Source organism: Ranitomeya imitator, chromosome 6 (assembly GCF_032444005.1).
Source record: "Ranitomeya imitator isolate aRanImi1 chromosome 6, aRanImi1.pri, whole genome shotgun sequence".
Classification (NCBI taxonomy): domain Eukaryota; kingdom Metazoa; phylum Chordata; class Amphibia; order Anura; family Dendrobatidae; genus Ranitomeya; species Ranitomeya imitator.
This window is the reverse complement of record NC_091287.1, coordinates 97524992-97534723: the sequence shown is the minus strand read 5'-3', so window position 1 is coordinate 97534723 and position 9732 is coordinate 97524992. Positions and strand designations below refer to the sequence as shown.

At 45.7% G+C, this 9732-nt stretch overlaps 1 protein-coding gene across 1 annotated transcript in view; it reads left to right on the top strand.

The window, feature by feature from the left end:
* Positions 1–1195: 1195 nt before the first annotated feature.
* The window catches only part of RFTN1 (raftlin, lipid raft linker 1), a 485181-nt gene continuing 476644 nt past the window's right edge, over positions 1196–9732 (top strand). Inside the window, exon 1 of the mRNA XM_069729954.1 lies at positions 1196–2199. The gene's annotated coding sequence lies outside the window, so the exon portion shown is untranslated. The remainder of the gene's footprint in view (positions 2200–9732) is intronic.

The window sequence follows — 9732 nt, the reverse complement described above, 5'->3', positions numbered from 1 at the left end:
GTCTCCGTGTTTGGCACATGGAGACACGGTCCGCAAAAAATCAATGACATCTGCACAGATGCATTGATTTCACTGTGTCTACGTGTGTCAGTGTCTCCGGTACGTGAGGAAACTGTCACCTCACGTACCGGAGCCACTGACGTGTGAAACCGGCCTTAGATACTATTATAATAAAAGCATGCGGTCGGTCTGCTGGATGCAAACAATAATGTCACCATTCATTCACAGCCAGGATTGTACTGGCCCACCAGAGAGTCCTCCGATGGGCCCCAGCTTCTTCTTCAGGAGAGTTCATAGTGCAAACCTTGCAGCTGTTATGAGGCTCTTGAATGGAGTAGAAAGGTGGGCCCTCAGAATCATATCCCCTGGTGGGCCCTCAGAATCATATCCCCTGGTGGGCCCTCAGAATCATATCCCCTGGTGGGCCCTCAGAATCATATCCCCTGGTGGGCCCTCAGAATCATATCCCCTGGTGGGCCCTCAGAATCATATCCCCTGGTGGGCCCTCAGAATCATATCCCCTGGTGGGCCCTCAGAATCATATCCCCTGGTGGGCCCTCAGAAACATATCCCCTGGTGGGCCCTCAGAAACATATCCCCTGGTGGGCCCTCAGAATCATATCCCCTGGTGGGCCCTCAGAATCATATCCCCTGGTGGGCCCTCAGAAACATATCCCCTGGTGGGCCCTCAGAATCATATCCCCTGGTGGGCCCTCAGAATCATATCCCCTGGTGGGCCCTCAGAATCATATCCCCTGGTGGGCCCTCAGAATCATATCCCCTGGTGGGCCCTCAGAATCATATCTCCTGGTGGGCCCTCAGAAACATATCCCCTGGTGGGCCCTCAGAATCATATCCCCTGGTGGGCCCTCAGAATCATATCCCCTGGTGGGCCCTCAGAATCATATCCCCTGGTGGGCCCTCAGAATCATATCCCCTGGTGGGCCCAATGTTCTTCAGGCTGACACTGCTCACAGCAAGCAGAGGTCATGAAATCATGAGGTGTAAAAGCACAGAGAATATCAGCAAGTTGCCAAACTATGTTTGTATTTCCAGGAACAGAAGCCCCCTTGGTTTAGCTCATGATGGGGGTCCGGACCACGTACTGATATGAGCAGGAGCCTGTGGAGACCAGTGAGAGGAGCAGCAGTGAGGAGGGAGGGGGCGCCAGAGAGTGACACCAGAGGATTTCCTGGAGGAGAGGGGAGCAGCAGCCTGTGGGGACTGCCGTGCACAGCTCAGAACCGGCTGCTCCGTGCACTGTCAGTACCGGCTGCTCCGTGCACCGTCAGTACCGGCTGCTCCGTGTACCGTCAGTACCGGCTGTTCTGTGAGTACCGGCTGCTCCGTGCACTCTGAGTACCGGCTGCTCCGTTCACCGTCAGTACCGGCTGCTCCGTGCACCGTCAGTACCGGCTGCTCCGTTCACTGTCAGTACCGGCTGCTCCGTGCACCGTCAGTACCGGCTGCTCCGTGCACCGTCAGTACCGGCTGCTCCGTGCACCGTCAGTACCGGCTGCTCCGTTCACCGTCAGTACCGGCTGCTCCGTGCACCGTCAGTACCGGCTGCTCCGTGCACCGTCAGTACCGGCTGCTCCGTGCACCGTCAGTACCGGCTGCTCCGTGCACCGTCAGTACCGGCTGCTCCGTGCACCGTCAGTACCGGCTGCTCCGTGCACCGTCAGTACCGGCTGCTCCGTGCACCGTCAGTACCGGCTGCTCCGTGCACCGTCAGTACCGGCTGCTCCGTGCACCGTCAGTACCGGCTGCTCCGTGCACCGTCAGTACCGGCTGCTCCGTGCACCGTCAGTACCGGCTGCTCCGTGCACCGTCAGTACCGGCTGCTCCTTCTCGCTGCCTGCTCTCTGCTGCTATAATTTGGCGGTGCTGTGTCCGCTCGTCCTCGGTGCTCGGTGCAGGGCGGCTCTGCCAGTCTCTGGAGTGGGCACAGCCCGGGCAGCAGAGGATGTGGTTGAACTGAACATGCAAAGCAACATATTTTTTTTTCATGAGTTCAGCGCTGAAGGAAGAGCAGACTAGCAGCAGCGGCTGAAGCCTGTGCCCGGAGCTCCGTCCCCTCCCGACACTCAGCGCTGCGGACCCCAAAACTTTCCGGTGCCCCCTGCTATGTGACTGTGCCTGCCGGCTGCCGGAGAGACTGAGGCTGTGGTCTGTGCGGAGAGCGGAGCCGACACTCAGGTAACAGCGGGGAGTCAGTGTGCAATGTTAGGGGTCGTTCTGGAAGGCATGAGTGCCATTGTGGGGTCCTGAACATGATGCATCGCCATAGGCTCTATCATTAATGTGGGGGTCACTGTGCTCTCCGACTACTCTGGGGGGAGTGTTCTGTTTGAGGGGTCACTAGGTCGCTCTGTCATGGTGCAGTTTATTATGGGGTCTTTTACATTGGAGTCACTGTGGGTTCTGACGTTTGGTTAAGAGGGTTACTGTGGGGGTTGCCTTTGACTTCCATGGGGGTAACTAAGGGGGCAGACTTTGTTGTATACAGAGGTCACTACTGGGGTCTGACTACATTTTACATTGAGAGACATTCATTTTATATTGGGGGTTGTTCATTTTATATTGGGGGTAATTATGGGGTATGAATTCATTTTACACTGGGGCCATTAGTTACATTTGGGAGGTTACTAGGACTTTATAGTGGGGGTCATTCGATTAACATTGGCGCCATTATGGGGTCTGACATGTTCCATTGGTGTCATTCAATTCACATTTGTGCTCACTCTGAGTTTGGGCGTAATTTCATATCGGGGGTCATTCATTTATTATTATTATTATTATTATTATACATTTTCATTTAACATTTATTTCACATACAAGGGTCACTATAAATTCTGACTTCTTTTTACATTTGAATCCCAATGGTTTTATCATTTAGATTTATATTGGGGTCACTATGGCGTCTGACTTCATTTTACATTGGTGTCATTCATTTACATCGGGGCGCTATCTGAGTTTTGACTTTTATGTATAGGGGTCATTCATTTCATATTGGGGTCTCTATGAGGTCCGACTTCATTTAACTCTGAGATCACTATGGGGATCTGACTTTATTTCAAATTGGGTGTCATTTATTTTACACTGGGGGTCAATACGATGTCTGACTGTCTATCTTTATATTTATACTTCTTTTTACATTAGGATCACAACTTTGATTTACATGGGGGTCTCTCTGAATTCAGACTTTATTTTACCTTTGGATTGCTATGGAGTTCCGGCTTTGACTTACTTTAGGGGTTCACTATGGGTTCTTCATTCCTCATTATGGGTTTTACTATGAATTCTTTATTGATGTTAAGATCACACTGTTTATAAAGGCAACTGAGTTCTACTTGACCCTGTATGTGAGTCCTGAAGCTTTAGCGGCAGCTGTATTTTTTTGATCTATTCCGTGTATTTGGTCAGATGAGTTGTGATCTTGTGGACAGTACTTTGGGTCCTGATCCTACTGCTCATTCACCTGTATGAAATCTTACGTACCACTAAAATAATTAAAATAAATAGACATTAATAAATAAGCTTATAGAAGTTCATCAGGAATAACATCGTGTATAGTCAGTCATTACTTTCCATAATGCCTCTGATCGTCAGGAGTCGTTGGATTGTAGGGGCACAGCTTGGAGATCCTTGGAGCAGCTGGGGACAGATATTTAATTAACAGGTGTCCTCGGAGCGGTTACGTGTTCACATTACGAGGACAGGGACCACTGGCATTCTTCACATCACTGGTCACTTGGTATTGATGGATGTGAGTTGTGTTTATGACATTTTTTGTGGTGGGGGCTGCAACAAGGAGACAGCCATGCCACCAGGTAGTGTGATGTGGAGAGGAGGGGGCACATATTACAGCAACATAAATGGAATTTTATTAGAATTTTTTAATAAAAGCAGGAGACATGTAGATTAATAATTCATACATCAGTTATGTCACTTTTATTGACTGTCCATTAGTACAGGGATTTCTTGCTGGTATGTCAGAAGGTATTGATGCAGGATTGCTCACAGGAATTTCAAGATGGGGGGAAAAGGCCCATAAACCTGCTATAAAATAAGCCCCCAGAATTTGACTATGTAACCCGTATTTATGAGGGGAAGTCAGAAATTACTGTTCTCTACTATTTATTGCTTAAAATGATCAAGTTGCGTTGAATTGATTGCACAAATTTAGTCTATATTTAACATAATCGCCTTGTCTATTGCGGCACTTATCTAAGCAAAAGACAAAAAAAAGTCAATTACCTATTGATAAAAAACATTTATTCTGCTCATGTAACCATTTTTTGAAAACTTTTGTGATGTCATCAGAATGAAAGCAAAAGTCTTGGCGTTCTTTTTTCAGCTTCAGATGTAAATCGGACAGTTTTAGGGCTCGTTCAGATGAACCTGTCAAACTTCTGTGTGCTTTCCATATACACAATATATAACATACAATCTGAACACCGACTAATGCAAGTCAATGTGATAGTTCACATGAACGTTTTTACACGCTGATCGATGGTCTGCGTAAAAAATCGCAACATGCGCTACTGTGATCTGTATTCTAGATCAAACTCGCCAACTATAAGTAAAAAAATATAGATGACATACTGGGTTCTCATCCATATGTCATGCGTTTTTTATGGATACATTACAATCATGAAGATGGGAAATTGTTTTTCACTTTATTATTTATTAATTTATTCTTGTAAAAACATGGATGCCATATGGATGGACAAAGGGACATGCTGATTGCCTGAAAAGCTCTGACACACGGATGGCATACAGGTGAAAATATGGATGAAAAATTTTCATTTTTTTCTGGATGTAAAAATGCACAGTTTTGCACATGCACAGTTTTGCACATGACACTATTGCCAGTGTCGTGAAATCTGTAGAGAATGATTGCAGCTCATGGTAATGAACAGTTTCCTAACCAATAATAAATACCCAAAACACAAGGGTATGTGCACACGTTGCGGATTCTCTGCGGATCCGCAGCGTTTTTTGCGGTGTAGAAACGCTGCAGATCCGCAATTGATTTACAGTACAATGTAAATCAATGAGAAAAAAAAATGATGTGCACACTTTGCGGAAAACCCGCTGCGGAAACGCTGTGGTTTAAAAGAAGTAGCATGTCACTTCTTTTTTGTGAATCTGCAGCGTTTTTGTACCCATTCCATTATAGAAAACCGCAGGGGTAAAAAACGCAGCAAATCTGCAAGAAAACTGCAGCAAAAACGACGCACACAAAACGCTGCGGAATCGAACAAAAAACGCGTCAAATCCGCAGGTGCGTTTTCTGCCAGGAGAGGCAGAATCCGCACCAGAAATTCTTAAGCCTATTCCGCAACGTGTGCACAGAGCCTTAACAAGTATTTCAGTGTCTTACCCATTGTGTTTTAAAACAATAGGGCGAAATATTAACTGTGATAAAATAGAAAAGCATGAAATTCACTATTTTGATTTGTTCTTGTGGCATTGTTTTCACATTGCTGGTTGATGCTTTTTTCATGCAAAAATTGTGCATGAAAATCAAGGCTTTTCTTGCCAGGCCAAAAATGGCAAAACCACAAATCCACTTGATTATCTTAGCTGATGCAGATGGATGTTCAGTTGTCCACTTTGTGTGACGTGAATGGACATCTACTAGTTATGTCCATGTACAATATATTCCTGCAACTGATTCTATTGTCTTCTCAAGGTTCTTGTTAATACTAAACTATATCTACAATATGTGGACAGAGTTTTAAGATACCGAAGAACCCCACGCAAACACGGGGAGAACATCCAAACTCCTTGCAGATAGTAACATAGTTATTAAGGTTGAAGGAAGACTTTGTCTATCTAGTTCAACCCATAGCCTAACATAACATGTTGTCATTGGTGGTATTTGAACCCAGAACCCCAGTGCTGCAAATCAGCAGTGCTAACCACTGAGCCACCATACTGCCAACTACTTTATACTTTTTAATTGGAAACTATGAGCGATTTATATGAATTGATGCCTGTACTATGTTGGTGGAAAAACCTTCTCTCCTCCAGACGCAAAGAATGCCCCCTTGTGCCCGTCACCTTCCTTGGTATAAACAGATCCTCAGCTAGATATTTGTATTGTCCCCTTATATACTTATACATGGTTATTAGAACGACTGAGGGGCGATCTAATAACCATGTATAAGTATATAAGGGGACAATACAAATATCTCGCTGAGGATCTGTTTATACCAAGGAAGGTGACGGGCACAAGGGGGCATTCTTTGCGTCTGGAGGAGAGAAGGTTTTTCCACCAACATAGAAGAGGATTCTTTACTGTTAGGGCAGTGAGAATCTGGAATTGCTTGCCTGAGGAGGTGGTGATGGCGAACTCAGTCGAGGGGTTCAAGAGAGGCCTGGATGTCTTCCTGGAGCAGAACAATATTGTATCATACAATTATTAGGTTCTGTAGAAGGACGTAGATCTGGGGATTTATTATGATGGAATATAGGCTGAACTGGATGGACAAATGTCTTTTTTCGGCCTTACTAACTATGTTACTATGTTACTATGTTACTATGACATGCACTGGAGCCATGGAATCCAGCAATGTCAGAATCTCGTGCCACCACCTACCAGTAACATCAACTCCAGGGCCCCACTTTTCAGCTACATGCACATATGACTTACCTCATTCACAAAATTCTAAAGCAATAAAATGGGTTGATTGATGAATAAAAAAGATGCTACCTTTGTCTATACATAGTGACTTAATTTTATCGTGCCAAGTACTGCTAATATAAGAGGATGGTGGCCCACTGCTGCATATGGGCCGACCGTAGGATTCTCCTGTTCTCCTGTGGGCCAGTCTGAGCCTGGATTGGAGATAGTCTTCATAAGATCCTCCATGCTAGCATACATTAATTACTAAATATTTCATAGTTCGTATGAGATACTTTGTACAATATTAGAAAACAGTCACTTTTTTTTTTCCAGAAACAGACTATGTCTTTTACTGCAGTTCAACCCACTTACTTGACTAGGAATGAGCTGCAGTACTAGATACAGGAGTGGAGATATTCCTGGGGAAAAATACTTAATTGTAATTTTATATGACCCCTTTAAGGTTTATGGTCCTTTTAAGGGAGTTTTTTAAAGAGATTTTGCCCTAAGAAACTCCCTTTAAGGCACCAGGTAGTGCATGCAGGGTCCACCAAGCATTTTTTGTTGTGCAATCCAGCCACAGATTTGGTGTCTGACTTGAATTAAAGGGGTTTTCCAAGACTTTGATATTGTTAGATAAGCCATCGTTATCGGATTGGTGGAAAACCACCACTCATGTAACGACTCTGTTGTCTGGTGTCCCGGCACCAGGGGCTCCTTCCTTGTCCCTAATGCTAGGGGTGCACCGTTTCTCGGATTACTTCTGATGGTGAAATCGCTGGGGCCACGTATCTTGTCTTAGCTCCTCATTTCAGCCACAGTCTGTACCCTTCCCCCACCCAGGGAAGAGGGGAGTAGTAGTGTACTGTAATACGCTAATCAGACTAACAAGGTAATATGAACAGGGATACCGAAAAATACCAAACATACAAATATACTCAAACAACAGAGGTAAACACTGGTGAGTGGAGGATGGGTTTAAACCTAAGTAGGAGAAGAAAGGGAATTATCACACACTCAAAACCTAGCAACAGTCACAGATAAATCCAAAAAAGCCTTCTCCAATAGCCACCACCAACAACCTCCAGCCATGCAGCAAAAGCTACTCTGACAATGAGTGCTAGCAAGGACCCAGTTTATATAGGAGATGGGAGTGGCTAACAGTGAACAGCTGAGAGCCTTAATGCAGGAAAGCTTCCAAGTGCTCTCAACTGAGCAGATTAACCCCTGCACTGCTAAAACAAACTTAAGGTACCGTCACACTTAGCGACGCTGCAGCGATACCGACAACGATCCAGATCGCTGCAGCGTCGCTGTTTGGTCGCTGGAGAGCTGTCACACAGACAGCTCTCCAGCGACCAACGATGCTGGTAACCAGGGTAAACATCGGGTAACTAAGCGCAGGGCCGCGCTTAGTAACCCGATGTTTACCCTGGTTACCATCCTAAAAGTAAAAAAAAACAAACACTACATACTTACCTACAGCCGTCTGTCCTCCAGCGCTGTGCTCTGCACTCCTCCTGTACTGGCTGTGAGCACAGCGGCCGGAAAGCAGAGCGGTGACGTCACCGCTCTGCTTTCCGGCTGACCGACGCTCACAGCCAGAGCAGGAGGAGTGCAGAGCACAGCGCTGGAGGACAGACGGCTGTAGGTAAGTATGTAGTGTTTGTTTTTTTTTACTTTTAGGATGGTAACCAGGGTAAACATCGGGTTACTAAGCGCGGCCCTGCGCTTAGTTACCCGATGTTTACCCTGGTTACCAGTGAAAACATCGCTGAATCGGTGTCACACACGCCGATTCAGCGATGTCTGCGGGGAGTCCAGCGACCAAATAAAGTTCTGGACTTTCTTCCCCGACCAGCGACATCACAGCTGGGGCCTGATCGCTGCTGCCTGTCACACTGGACGATATCGCTAGCGAGGACGCTGCAACGTCACGGATCGCTAGCGATATCGTCTAGTGTGACGGTACCTTTACACCGTTTAATATGAAGGTGATGTGTTTCTTATCAGTGCAGGAGTAGGAGAAATCAGACACTGCGGTCTTCTGGCTCCTGTCTGTCGGCGTAAACCGATGACAACCTGGATCTGTTTGCAGGGCCTGGATGTGCACAGTGAACAGAGCCAGAGACGCACAACTCCATACACTTTGTGGTGGCTGTTCTTGGGTACTGCAGCTCAGCTCCTTTTCACTTTAATAGGAACTGATGTACAACACCCCAGATTAACTACTATATAGTGTACTGAGCTCCATGTACAGAGTGTGTGGCCACCGTCAGATGTCCTCAGTGTAACTTTTCGCAATAGTTGAAATCCAGTACAAGTCAATGTCAAATTGCCATGTGTGATAGCCATAAAATATCTGTAAAATAGGTGACACTTGCACAGTCAAGGCGTGTAGGAGTTTTTGGCAGTAATGTCTGGGAATGCACGTGTGATGAACACCCAAATGTGCTCACTATGATTGGTGAGGCTGTGGGGGTCCAATCAGTAAGTATAGGTAACATGTGTTAATGAATGGTGTACAAATTTCAGATGGTGCGTGTTTAGAGCAAGTTTGACAGAGCCTTAATGGTAACTATATCCAACATTCACTTAGATGCTGATAATACTGAAATGTTAAAGTGTGGCTTTGATATCCAGTTCTCATAAACCACACTCCGCTGACTGTAACGGAACACAGTATAACTGAATTATATCATGTATCCCTCTCCTGTATAATGCTGGGAGTTGTGTTTAAGGGATTTTCCAGTACAAGTGTTTTATTTCATGCATAAAGTGATGCAGAAGTACAGACTGTAATTTACTTTCATCTACTTCTTGAAAATTACTGTATAACAATTCTAAACAGAAAACTTTCCGCATTCTTCCTTGTCGGCATCATACCGCCGTGCATGATAGTGTCCCATCAACTAACTTCCCAAAGCATTTATAAGAAAGGCGGTTTATCTGTAAGGCCTCTTTCACACTTCCGTCTTTCAGCTCCCATCACAATCCGTCGATTTTTGAGAATGCAGGATCCTGCATTTTCTCATAGACTTGTATTAGCGACAGATTGTGACGGATGGCCATCCGTTTCATCCGTCTTGCACTGG